The sequence below is a fragment of the Eublepharis macularius genome, chromosome 10, assembly GCF_028583425.1.
Source record: "Eublepharis macularius isolate TG4126 chromosome 10, MPM_Emac_v1.0, whole genome shotgun sequence".
Classification (NCBI taxonomy): Eukaryota; Metazoa; Chordata; class Lepidosauria; order Squamata; family Eublepharidae; genus Eublepharis; species Eublepharis macularius.
The window spans coordinates 52,293,232-52,306,799 of record NC_072799.1 but is presented as its reverse complement, the minus strand read 5'-3'; the positions used below and the strand labels follow the sequence as shown (position 1 = coordinate 52,306,799).

Genomic DNA, 13,568 nt, shown 5'->3' with positions numbered 1-13,568 from the left:
CTGATCCAGCCCGAATCAGGTACAGATCGGGCCGCTGCAGAGCACAGGAGCGCTCCCGCGCTCTGCAGCAGCCTGATCTGAGCCTAAACTGGCTTGGATTGAGCCTCTGCAGAGCACGGGAGCATTCCTGCACTCTGCAGTAGCCCGTTCCAGGCCGATCTGGGCCTGGATTGGGCCGCTGTGAAGCATGGGAGCGCTCCTGCGCCCTGCAGAGGCCCGATTTGGGCCTGATCTGGGCTGATTTGGGCCTGATCTGGGCTGATATGGGCCTGAATCAAGCCTGATTTGGCTCCCCCCACAGAGCACAGGAGCGCTCCTGGGGGTGGCTGTGGGCTGTGTGATGGCAGCACTTCCTGAAAGTGATGTCATTGCATGGGCCTGGGAACATGTGTGCACAAAAGAACCAAGCAAGGTAGGTACTGGGTCCCCCACCTCCCGCCAGGGGGACCTGGTAACCCTAACACTGGTCCCTGACAAAGTGATAGGGCCTGAATTCAAGATCTTAATGGTCTTTCTTGAAAGTGTTAAGAACTTTCCACTTCAGAATGCAGGTGAGAGATTATGACTGCGTTTTCAAGTCAACAATCCATGTACAGCATTAGAATTCGCTCAGCATAGAAGAGTCTAGATTATCACTTATTATTTTCTTCTTTTATATCCTGCCTTTCTCCCCGGTGGGGAATCAGAGCACCTTATATTGTTCTTTTTATCCATTTTATGTTCACAACCTGTGAGGCAAGTTAGGCTGAGTGTGTGTGACTACCTGGTTGAAGATCACCCAGTGAGCTTCCACAGCAGAGTGGGAATTCAGGCCTGGGTCTCTCAGATTGTAGCCCAACATTCTAACCGCTACAGCACACTGGGCCTCATTTCACTAGCACTCTTCTTCATGATATGCTGGCCTTCTGGAGTAAAGAGCTCATGGTATTTGGGCTTGTAGTTAGTGCCTTCCAGAACTGAACACAGAACCACTTGTTCATGTAAGTTTTACATGTTTGAGTTTTCTTTGTGTTTACAGATCTAGTTATGATGGTGATATGTTTCCAGAAGTCAAGCAATTTGTTTCTGTTCTTCATAACTTTTGTCTTTGGATCAAAGAAGATATGATTTGTTGTTTTTTTCCTTTACCATTCAAATTGAAAATGGGGTTGGGTAATATCTCCTGTAGAACAAAATATGCATGAAGGTGGGGAGCTGAACCATCCCTCTGTTTACCTCTATGTAGCATGAAACAGACTTGTCTAGCTAGCATCTGAGGTAGTGCCTTAATTCAAGAAAGAACAGGGGACTGGGTTGGTGAAGCTTCCCCCAACCACAGTTTAAGGATATTTATTTATTGATTTGATTTATACCCCGCCCTCCCGACAGATGGGCTCAGTGTGATATCAGTTCAGTGTGATGAAGCCCTGTGGAAGTAGGGGAAACACACAATCCAAAAGGTACGTAAATAGAAATTTAGAGCTGTAGAACTGAACCACAATGAATCAAATAGAATCTGCTATTAAAAATGTCTCCTTCATGCTACTGATGAGAAATGTGCCGATAAATGTTCTGATTTTCTGAAAATATACTATTTTTGCAAGCCACTGCCTTCCTGTACTTAAGTAGATGAGATTACGACTGATGAAGATTTACCAGAACTGCATCCATCTTCTTGGAACATAGTCTCTTTCACTGTTAACTTTAATTATAACTGAATCTTTTCTCAAATTTAAATGACATTCTGTAGTACATGTCAGACACTTTATCAATAGAAATTAAACACGTACTTGGAACAGAACAATTGAAATGTGCCAGAGTAGTACTTTTCTTCTCATCTCATAGTCTCTGTATATACTTTACTTTTATGTTCTGTGTCAGAGGAGTTGTCAACCTTTTTCATTTGTCAACCTGGGATCAATCGTTTAAATCCAGCCAGCTATGCGGGACCCACTTTTTATTTTTAACTATACATATCCATCATTCTTCTTTGTGTGTATGTTCTCTGCCTTTCTTTTTCCTCCATTAAATCTGTCAGAGGATGTCTATCTTTCCTCTCTTTGACTTTCTCTTTCTTCTTTTCTTAGAGAAAATGTAAACAAAAAGAAAATGCAGTTTCTGCTGCTAATATTGTGGGAATGATACATATGAGGTCAAGACACGTCCTAGTTGGAGTTAGAGACTTATTACCAGAAATGGAGCAAGAAAAGGAGCACAGGGTGAGGCAATGCAGATACGGAGCCAGCATTATTCATAATGGTTAATTTTACCAAGATCCAGCGAGCAGGTTTAGTCTCAGCCCAATGATGCAGTTTTTTACTTTATCTTAGTCGTTCAAGCAGGTTCTCTGGAGAAGCAGAATAGACATTTTCTAAATAAATATCTTACATAGGTGAATGTTTGTCACTTGCTTCTATAGGCAAAGTAAAGCATTACATTTGGTGGAAGTGCTACAGGCAAAGACAAAACCTATATCCCAGACAGTGGGTGACATGACATTCCTTGACAAATCCCAAAGATTTTACCCATCAGCATGCACACAATATACAAGCCCTTTCACTACAATATGCCATTTTTTTAGTTATATAGATTACTTGATCAAATGAGAACCTCCTGGTAACAACCATCTGTCTGATCTGTCAGCCAAAGGATTCCTTAGAAGCTGCAGGCTAGTTGCATGTATCTGTGGGCTAAACTAGATGTGATGACTTCCTGCTGCCATTTTAATGTCATTTTAAAATGCCACTGCAAGCCTGATCCTGACTGGGGCCGTAGTGTGTTAAGGCGCTCTTGTTCCTGTGCCTTATCAAGTGTCAAAATGGCTGCACTCACAAGTGTTTTGGCACCTGGAAAGGATGGAGGGGAATAAGAGCACTATGCTGTGGGCCAAGACAGGATTGATCCCTCAGTGATATTTTAAAAGGACTTCCCTTATCATCTGTTTTCCTTCATGAAGACAGTGATGGGGGGAGTTATTTCCCCAGTTTTGTTACTCCATGTGTAGTATTTTGTGGAACAGCAAAAATGGAGAAATAACTCCCCCCTCTTGCACTGTTTCAGTGTGGAAAACGGCTGTTTTTTTTTCTCCCTTTGCAGCAGCATTCCAAGCCCAAATGGGTTCTTTATTTTTTTAACAATCACCCCCAGCTGCTGTGTGGCTGCAAGGGACACAACTCTTTAAAAAAAGCGAATGTCTAGTCTGGCATCCGGAAAACTTACAACATAATTTAGCAACAGTTCTAGTGTTGCTGTTCTAAAATGTATATATGTGGAAATACTTGCTACGATTATTTTCCAATATTTAACAGCATGTGTAAAAGGCAGCATTTTTCAATAATCAATAAATAAAATAGTGTTTTTTTAAAGTAAGACTATCATAGTGCTAGCTCCAAATGCAAAAAGAGTATTGTGTATGCTAATATAGTAGAATCTGGACTGTGGCACTGCCATATTTATGGTTTATATTGGTGGGAAGGATCTTCAGTTGATGTATCTAGGAAATCAAAAAATATCTTCAAAGCAGAGGCATTTTACAGAAGAGCAAACTCTCTAGCTCATGTTAAGCTAGTTCTGATAGGTTCATTTTTTTACTACACAAGAGCAACTGATGCCCTGTTCTGGAAAGAATATAAGCATGTGCTAGATTTAAGTTCCTCTCAAACAGTTTGCTTGTGGGAGTTATCATGGCTAATGCCTGCAGAGATAGGACAACTCTCCTCTGAAGAAGACTGGCTAGGGCTGGAATAGCTAAATTTTGGATTGAAAATTGAAACCTAAATGTAAGCCATGTTATAATATATTTTTTAAAGAAGTCCACTTGTCAGTTTTTAAATGTAAAAATTATTGTATGAGTTACGTGCCATCAGGTCACTTCCAACTTATGGTGACCCTGCGAATTAATGACCTCCAAAATATCTGCATTGCTCAAATCTTGCAGACTGAGGTCATGGCTTTCTTATTGAGTCAACCTATCTCATTTTGGGTCTTCCTCTTGTCCTGTTTTCTTCAAATTTTCCTAACAATATTGTCTTTTTCAGTGAGTCTTCTTATGATGTGACCAAACTTCAGTTTAATCATTTTAGCTTCTAGGGTGAGTTCAGGCTTGATTTGATCTAGAACCCACTTATTTGGTTTTTTGGCTATCTATGGTACCCATAAAATTCTCCTTCAGCACCACATTTCAAATGAATCAATTTTTTTCTTGTCAGCTTTCTTCATTGTTTAACTATCACATTCATACATACTAATAGGGAATACTAGAGCATGAATTATCTTGATCTTGGCCCTCAATGCCACTACTTTATCCTTAAAGATATTTTCTATTTCCTTCCAAGTCTCAATCTCCTTCTGATTTCTTGGTCTCTCATTTGGTCGATGATTGAGCCAAGGAGTAGAAAATCATTAACAATTTTAGTTTCGTCATCACTGTCCTTAAAATTATATAATTCTTTAGTAGTTATTACTTTTGTCTTCCTGATGTTCAGCTGCAATCTTACTTTGGCATTTTCTCCTTTAACCTTCATCATTTCAAGTCTTCATTATTTTCTGCCAGTAATATGGTATCATCTGCATATCTCAAATTGTTAATGTTCCTTCTATCGATTTTCACGCCACCTTCTTCTAAATCTAATTCAGCTTTCCGTATGATATAGGTTGAACAGATAGGATGATAATATACATCCTTGTTTGATACCTTTGCCAGTTAGAAACCATTCTGTTTCCACATATTCTGACGTAACAATAGCCTTTTGTCCAGAGTACAGGTTGCACATTTAAAAAAAAATCAGATGGTTATTACTGTGTAACAATTAAATACTATTCAGTATATGATAATTGGATTTACCTTCTCCAAATAATGGCTTAGAGTAATATAAGCCAAACACATTAATTTGTGATGTGTATGAAAATGACGGTACTTAATATTTGCAGCCTATGGTGTCACTTTCTATACCTTGACTATGGAAAAGGTTGTATAAGAGAGTCTTAAATAAAGATTTGCCTTTGAAATAGTAATTACATAGCAGTATAATGGTAGAATTAATTGGCTTTTGTACTACCACTTATTTTAAAGCTATTTCAGTGGCATGCTTCTAGAGCGTTCCATTCATATGTGATGAAAGTCTGAATCGGTGTTCTAGACTCTTCATCAACCTGAAAATTCAGTTTGAACAAAACATTCTGTAGAGTTCAAGAGAGTCACAAAGCCAATTCTGTATGAACTCAGCATTAAACAGAGAATTAAAGTAAGAATGTAAGTATTAAGACTGTTTCTAAAGGTTTATGATCAGTTAGTTTGGAATTTAATTGGGATCACTTTGGGATTTTAATTTTCATTCACTAATAAAGTGTCTAATCTTCAGTCCCTACACAAGGGTTCTGTTTTCCCTTAAAATGAGCACTTTAGGAAGTAATAGCAAATGGCGATTATATTGGTTCAGCATGACTGGCTTATTTGGTTTATTTTGCCATTTAATTATTTTATGGAGAAATCTATTCCCTGTGAAGTCTTTGGAAAAGTAGTAAAAATTTCATGTTACCTTGGAAATCAAGATTAATTTTTCAGTATGAAAAGAGAAAGAAAACTAATTTAGCAATTCCTGTTTAATATTCCATGCTAAGTTTCAGATGTATTTAAGCAGTTGCTCAGTATAGGTCAATTTAGAATCTGCCTGAGAGATTATTTTAAAGAGCCGCTTCGTTCATATTGCATTGGATGTTTTTTTATATGAAAGCAGATTGTGTGTGTATTCTCCACCCCACCCCGGTATATTATGAATTTTCAGTGTTGTGATGAACATTTTTAGAACTTTATATAGGAAAATCTTAACTAACATTTTTGAGCAGGTTAAATGTTTAATTTTGGGCCCACATTTTAAATCCAATGTACAGTGCTGGCCAGTTTATCTCAAAAAGGCTGTCATAGAGTTACCGGGGGGTGGGGGGAGACTATGCAAAATGATCAAGGGGTTGGAGCTCCTCAGATGTTTTATACCCATCTACTCCAGGAAAACAATCTAGAGGGAAAACTGAAGATCAAAGCAGGGAAAACATTTATGTATAAAGCATTAAGATTTGCAAATGAACTATTCCACAGAATATGAAAATATATTAAGAACTTCTCAACTAGATTTAAAGACGATTAGGGAAATTCATATAACTTGGGTCTATCACAGACCTGCTTGGCCCCATCATTCAGCCTCTGTTCTACCCTGTCTCTTGGTGCTCACCCTGCTCTCTGAGTTGGTCAAGAACCAAGGAGTCTGGTGTTTAAAAACTTTTTTCCAACACCCTGCCTCCCAAGAGCAAGGAGCTCCTTGTATTCCCTGTTTGGGCCTATTTCTTGGTTTTGGCTGCCACCAGCAAGATCATTCTTTTTTATTATCGGTAATTCTGTTTCTCTTGCAAACGAGAAATCTATGTGTGTGTGTGTGTGAGTATAATAAAGACACACAAATCCTAGAAAGCACATATACTTGGGAACAGACTTGCAGTGTTCAGTATAACTCTACAAAAGGAACATAAAAAGTATTTTCTAGCTAATCCTTTGTTTAAAAGAGCATCTATATTCTCATTCCTAGACATCATTCTCATCGTCTCCATATTATACTCACAAAAACCCTGAGAGATAGGTTAGACTGAGAGCCTGTGACTGGATCAAAGTCACCTAGTGAGCTTCCATAGCAGAATGGTGATTTCAACCTGGGTCTTCCAGATCCTATTCTGAAACTCTAACCACTACTCTACACTGGCTTTTGTTAGGGGGCAATGTTGTTGAACAGAAGCAAGTAGCCAGGCTTGGGTGAGTCATGCAAGTCATGTAGTATCATGTCATCCAGCAGTTACTTCTGGGCCAGGCCCCAATCAGTTCTCTCTCAAAGGCCAAAACAGCCCTGAAAGGGCGTTCCCCTGCCTTTTTACTGATAGAAACCAAGCCTGGAATTGTGGCTAAACTGTTATGGTTGCCTAGCAACAGCCACTTTGGGCATCTGGTTAAAGTTACAGGCACTCCTTTTATCTTTTTTTTTTTAAGATTTCAGATCTTGATGCTTTATTCAAGTATGTAGAAAAAGCTTTCTTGTCCATTCGTGGTTCCAGTCACCAGATTTGCCTATTCGTATATAAGGTACCTTAGGACACTACTGTAAACCCTTCATGTTAGCCCTCTTCTACTTTCTGTTCTACCAGTAAGTTTTGGGAAATTTAGGAAGGCTGACATGGAAAATGGAGGTGAGCTACTTTGGGCTTTGTTGTTGTTTTTTCAGAAAAAGCGTTGAAAGATCTTGAGTTTTCCGAAGAAATTCCCATGAATGCATGGACAAACTAAACTTATTATGAGATGAGCCTCCAATGGCTGACCCATTACTACTTAAATGCAAAAGAATTGTCAGTGCATTAAAATTCTGGGTATTTTTCGTATTACCGTTAAATGGGTCTTCCTTGGGACGGGCTCAGTTCTCATCCAGAACTTAGTATAAATATAGGTAGTCTGTGTCTTCTGTGCTTTAGTCTTGAATCTCTAAGGTACTGAAATATCAATTGTTCAAATTATGCATATAATGTTAATGATTTTTCTAGAATTTCATTACTTCTATCTTAGTTAGGAGTTGCCACAAAAAGTGACCTTCATGGACACAAGCAGAGAATACCATCTTTTAAAAAAATCACTTAAACAATGAATGTATGTTTTTTACTCACATTCAGGATAAAAGGCTCTAAATCATATTGTAATAATGTTCAAAGCAAAATGATCAACTCAGCAGTTATGGAAGAAATACTGCCTACTATAAGTTTCGCAAATGTGCACAAGTAGCAACATGGTGACATTTTGAAAACAATATATATATTATCCTTAGGGAAATGTGCCCAATACCTTTTGAAGTTTTAACTTCAAAATACTGTTCCAAATAAGATTAATTATTCTCCTGGCTATGGACCAAGGACATCTACAAGTAGCAGAACTTGTGGCTGCAATGAATTTCCCAGGAGAGCCATCCCTTTCAGACTTTTCTTTGTGAAGAAATACTAAAATCTATGGTTCTCGATTAACGAGAGTCCTAGTTTATGTTCTCATTAATGTTATCTTAGACTTGCAAATTGGATGGTAATTTATACTAGGCCACTAAAATACCTAGTAGTTCATATTTACACGCTGCATGCTGTTAAATATCTTAGTAAATACTCACTCTTCTTGCTGACCTAAACCCTTATTTGTTGCTTTTATGCTGTCTACTTTTGCATAGAAGCTCATGCTCTCTGATGGCATAACTCAGGATAAGAATCTGATTGAAGTCAGTAAGGCTGGTGAAGAATTGGAATTTGGTACATTAACTATTATATTGTATATATATATACATTTATTTCCGTTTCTAATTTAAGATGGCTTAGCAATTTCATTTTTCATGATTGATTTTGTGTAAATGGTCCCTTTCTGAGGTTTTTGTGCCTCAGCCACATCTGTGTTTGCAGTAAATTTTAATGATTGATGTACATAATTGTGAAGTAAACTGATGCAGAATGGAACATGAGGCATTATTAGGAATAAAATGGGGAAAAAAGTTTATGAAAGGCCAATATGAATGTCTCTTATGCGCTTCATAGTGCATTATATATATAGAAATTGGAAGCCAACCAGACTATTTCTGTACAGAAGTTGTCCCTGTGTAGGCCTGATGCATTCATTTGGAGTCTTTTAGAAATGGAGTGGGAACATCTATATGTACTTATGAATCCCCAGCATTGTGTGTAGTATAGCCCTTTTAAATGTATGTATTTAGAACATTTTCAACCTGCCTTTTCCCAGTCAATGATTTCAAGACAGATAAAAGTTGTTGCCGACCAAAAATCCATACGTAGTGCATAAATACAACAGTCATGTCATGCTGATTTTATATATTAATACATTGGTTGTTTTGTTTCTGGGCCCATGTAAGTGTAGTCATAATTGATTATATAATTATAAGGCTTTTGGATTTAAGCCTCCAAACTATCTTTTCTCTCTACTGGGGCTAAGAACTGCTGAGATGGGGTATGATTTCTATCTGCAGGGTTTTTTTCTGGGGAAAGAGGTGGGGGAACTAACCCTGGGCAACTCCCGGGAGGTGGTGGTACGCTTCTCATTACATGTGCAATGATGTCACTTCTGGGAAGTGATATCATCACGCAGGCTGTGGCTGCCCTGGAAACGCTCTTGTGATCCATGGTAGGGCCCGGATAAGGCTAAATTTTCCTGGAACAGGCTGCTCCGCCATGGGGGAGCACTCCCCTGCCCGGCAGTGGCCAGATCAGGGCTGTTTTGGGCCCAAATTGGGCAAATATGAGCCCAAAATGGCCTGGACTAGCCTGGAACAGGCTGCTGCCAGATGAGAGAGCACTCCCCCGCCTGAAAGCGGCTCAAACCTGGCCATTTAGGGCCCAACATGGGGTGTTTTGGGCCCAAATTGGGCCCAAATGGAACCAAAATGGGCCCAAAAAGGCCTGGACGAGCCTGGAACAGGCTGCTGCCAGATGGGAGAGCATTCCCCTGCCCAGCAGCAGCCCAAACCTGGCAGTTTGGGGCCTGATATTGGCCATTTAGGGCCCTAATTGGGCCCAACATGGACAAAAGGGACCCAAAATGGCCAGGATCTAACCTGAAATGGCCAGGATCATGCCATTGCGAGGTGGGGGAGTGTTCCTCTACCTAGCAGAGGCCTGATACTGGCTGTTTCGGGCCCGGTCTTAGCCAGTTGGGGCCTGAATTGGGCCCAAAATGGCTAAAAGGGGCACAAAATAGTCAGAATCCAGCTGCTGCCAGGTGGGGGAGTGTTCCTCCACCCGGCAGAAGCTTGATCCTGGCTGTTTCAGGGTCAATCCTGGCCATTTTGTGCCCAATCCAGGCTGTTTCGGGGTCTAAATGGGCCCAGAATGCCCAAAATGCCCCCCAAATGGTCTGGATCAGGACCAAAATGGCCTGGAACAGGCCGCTGTTGGGCAAGGGAACCCTCCCCCGCCCGGCAGCGACCCGATCCGGTCCTTTTCGGGCCCTAAATGGGGCCAAAACACCCCCCAAATGGCCTGGATTGGGGCTGAAATGGCCTGGAATGGGCTGCTGCTAGGTGGGGGAATGCTCCCTCACCCAGATGCAGCCTGATCCTGGTTTTGTTTCCCTAATCCAGGCTGTTTTGGCCCCGATTGAGGCCGTTTCGGGCCCTAAATGGGCCAAGAATGGCCAAAACAGCCCCAAAATGGCCCGGATTGGGGCCAAAACGGCCTGGAATGGGATACTGCCAGGCAAGGGAACCCTCCCCCACCCAGCAGCAGCCCAATCTGGGCACTTTCAGGCCTGATCCTGGCCCAAACAGTCCCCAAATGGCCAAAACAGGCCATTTAAAAAATACTCATGTGACACCAGAGGTGCCGGAATGCTGTTCCAGGGTGTTCTGGCTCAAAAAAAGCCCTGTTCTGGCATTTTGTATACACCATGGTATACAAAGTATACCATAACAAAGGTTTTTAATGATAGGACATTTTGGAAGTAGTTAATTCATAGGGTTGCCATCAGTCAGAAGCAACTTGATGGCACATAATACATACTTACCAAGAAACTCTTAATGAAATTGGAGATATTGGGAAACCCAATGACAGATCTATTGCATCTAGTCTAGTTAAGCAGTCTATATTTGTATAACACAAAGTTGTTTGCTGTTGATGGACAATTAACTGGAACTACTATCAGGATAGTAGCTTGATGTTAAAGACAAGTTAATTAATAAAATGCTCTTGTTTGGTAATGCTTACTGAGTATATAATATATTAGACTTTTGCAAGAGGCTGTGTGAAAGGATACAAAGTTGAAGTGCAAGTACTAGAAAGAATAATGGATGCATGCAGAACAGCTGCTGGCTTCTAAGTCTTTCACAGTATTTTCTGTTCATGGTGATATGAGATCATAATACTCCTAGGGTCCTATAAAGTCATCCAAACCATGTGATCATATTACATGTGTTTAGAATCATGGAGCCAGTTGAAAGGTTTATACCTACATCTTGTCTGTGATTAGTTTGATAGTATAATTTATGCTTCTCTGGGGAATAAATATATGTGTCTATTAAATAGCTGCGTACAAAGATACAATGGTATTTTAAAAAAATCTGTCAAGAGAGCTCAAGTCAGCTGCTACTGCATTTTAAAGTCTGCTAATGAAAGTAAATCAAGATGACATGAAATGATTTATTTGTAACTGGGATGTTTATTTTCCTGCATTTGTGATCCATTATAGGGAAGTACTAAACCATTCATTTGAACAGGCACTGACAGCTGGAGCTGCTTATGAAGCTGTATCCTTTTAAAGTTCTAGTTGGTTTATTTTTGTCTGAAGTATTAGGACTAATGTCTACAAGTGATGGGGGCTGGGTGGGCTTGGGAGCAGCTTTCATCTTTAGTCCTTCGTGTGGCACATAAGAAGCTGGAATGATAAAAAGAGCTTGTATGGGATCCTTCTGCAGTCTCCACCTAAGATGTAAAACTCATAATGAAATTATAGGAAACAAGCTTTTGCTGAGTTATTGGAAACTGGAGAGAGATAAGACTGTTAGCAGAATTATGGTCTGGCAGGCTTGACAAGCTCCTAGTTGTCTCCACACATTAAAAACAGTATTCTTTCCTTTTCAAGTTTGAATGAGCCACTTGCTTGCAGTTTGTTGACAAACTCCTTGAAATATGAGCTATTGTCTGCCCCTACACTCTTGAATTTTCCACAAATGGACAGAATGAATATCTGCAGAATCAACAGAGATCTAACTGAAATCAGCTTGAGGGACGGGCTTGTCACTCTGGGTGGTACTCAGTTACTATACCTGACTGCACTAATATAGGCTAGCTGTTCTTAGTCCTTTAATATAGGCTAGCTGTTCTTAGCATTTAAAACAGTAGATTCCCATTTTGATTGGAATGTGGGGACAGTATGATTCATGCTTTTCCCTTAGACCTGCTGAAAAATACAAACTTCTTACTTCAATGGAGCCCATCACTTCTAGCATAATTGTTAGAAATCATGAGTTTCAGAAGTGTAGAACTGCCACTTAATAGCTTGGATCCAGACTAGGAACAGGATTTCTGGGGGCATTTGAGGCTGATACGGGAGGCAAGAAATTCTTACTCTACACAGAGAAATTCTTGCGCCTGTGGAAACACTTGTCTGGATCCAAGCTAATGTTTAGGCCCCCCATTTTCTCTGGCTAGTTCTAAAGAGGGGTAGTGTGTGTGTTTGTTTGTATGTTTTGATATGGTGGGAAGAGAGGGTGGCTTAAGTTAAGAGGGTGAACTCAAGAATCTTCTTTAGAGAGAAGCTTAATCCAAGTACCTGCATCCAGACTTCATGAATAACTGGAGTTAGTTGAAGTCTTGTATCTTTAACTTCCACATTCTGAACAGTAAGTGTGTGAACATGACTCTTCACTCAATTTATCTCTGTATGAACAAACTGAGTTTGTCCATGGTATCTGATTGCAGCATGCAGTAAATGTGTATGACTATGAGAGATAGAAAAAGCCTGTATAAATAGGGGAAATATGAATGGGAGTGATGAGAGAGTGAATGGTGTGTGCGTGATGGAGGGAGAGAGGGAGAGTGGTGGTGGTAGCAGCGGCATGCATAGTAGTATGAATGAGAGAAGTGGGAAAGCTGAGCCCCTTCCTTGACAGACCTGCTCCATTTGATTTTGGTGGAGGGAGGAGCTCATCTTGGATTTACCTGATACGTGTCTTTGGTGTGCTAAAAGAGTTTAGAGTGTCAGACTAGGATCTAGGAGCCCCAATTTTGAATCCCCACTCTCATGCTGATCTACCTCCCGCAGGTCCTAGTGGGTTACCTGCCATGCAGCTGGGCCTGGCCCAGCAGCAAGCACTGCACAAGAGATCCAGATTTTTCCCAGGTGCAGATTGCCAGGGGGAGGGAAGGAGGGGTGTGACATGCTGCACTTTTTAAAAGCCTGGAAATGCTGTACAAACAGCTGAAGGATAAGGGTAAATCCTGTTGGCAAAGTGCCTTACACAATGATAGCCATGCCTTACTGATTAAAGAAAAATGTATTTAGGACATACTTGATAGTGAACTGGACAGAGTCTAGCTATCTAACTGACTAACAGAGAGAAAGAGTGTTTTGTGAAGAAGAAAGATATTCCCCTAAGAGTACCAATATGGAGACAAGACAAGGAAATGACACTCAATAGAAAGAGAGGTGCTGTCCTCACATTCCTATCTGACTAATCCTTGCTGCCCCTTTTTTGGTCTTCTTCTCTTTCTCTTTACACCAGATATTGTTTCTTCCAACAAATCCCTCACAGTCACAGAGAGCTTTGTGACAGGCTACTCCAAGGAATCTGATTGGGTAGCATGGGCTAGAAAGATGAGGAGGGTCTGATTTCAGCCCTAGCTGAGAGGAATCGAGTGTGAACAGTTGGGAGAAGGCATCCTAACTGAGAGCAGATTAATACCAACAGGAGAACTAGGGAAAAGTTGTCAAGGAAGTTTAGGAAGTAGGTGCAGATTCCCACATGGGCCAAAGAAAGGGGATAGATCTTCTAAGGAGAGGAGACTTCCTCTACTCAGGA

General features: G+C 40.5%; 1 protein-coding gene across 3 annotated transcripts in view; it reads left to right on the top strand.

The window, feature by feature from the left end:
• INPP4B (inositol polyphosphate-4-phosphatase type II B) overlaps positions 1-13,568 on the top strand; it is a 428,879-nt gene that overhangs the window by 114,975 nt on the left and 300,336 nt on the right. The gene's annotated exons all lie outside the window — the stretch shown is intronic.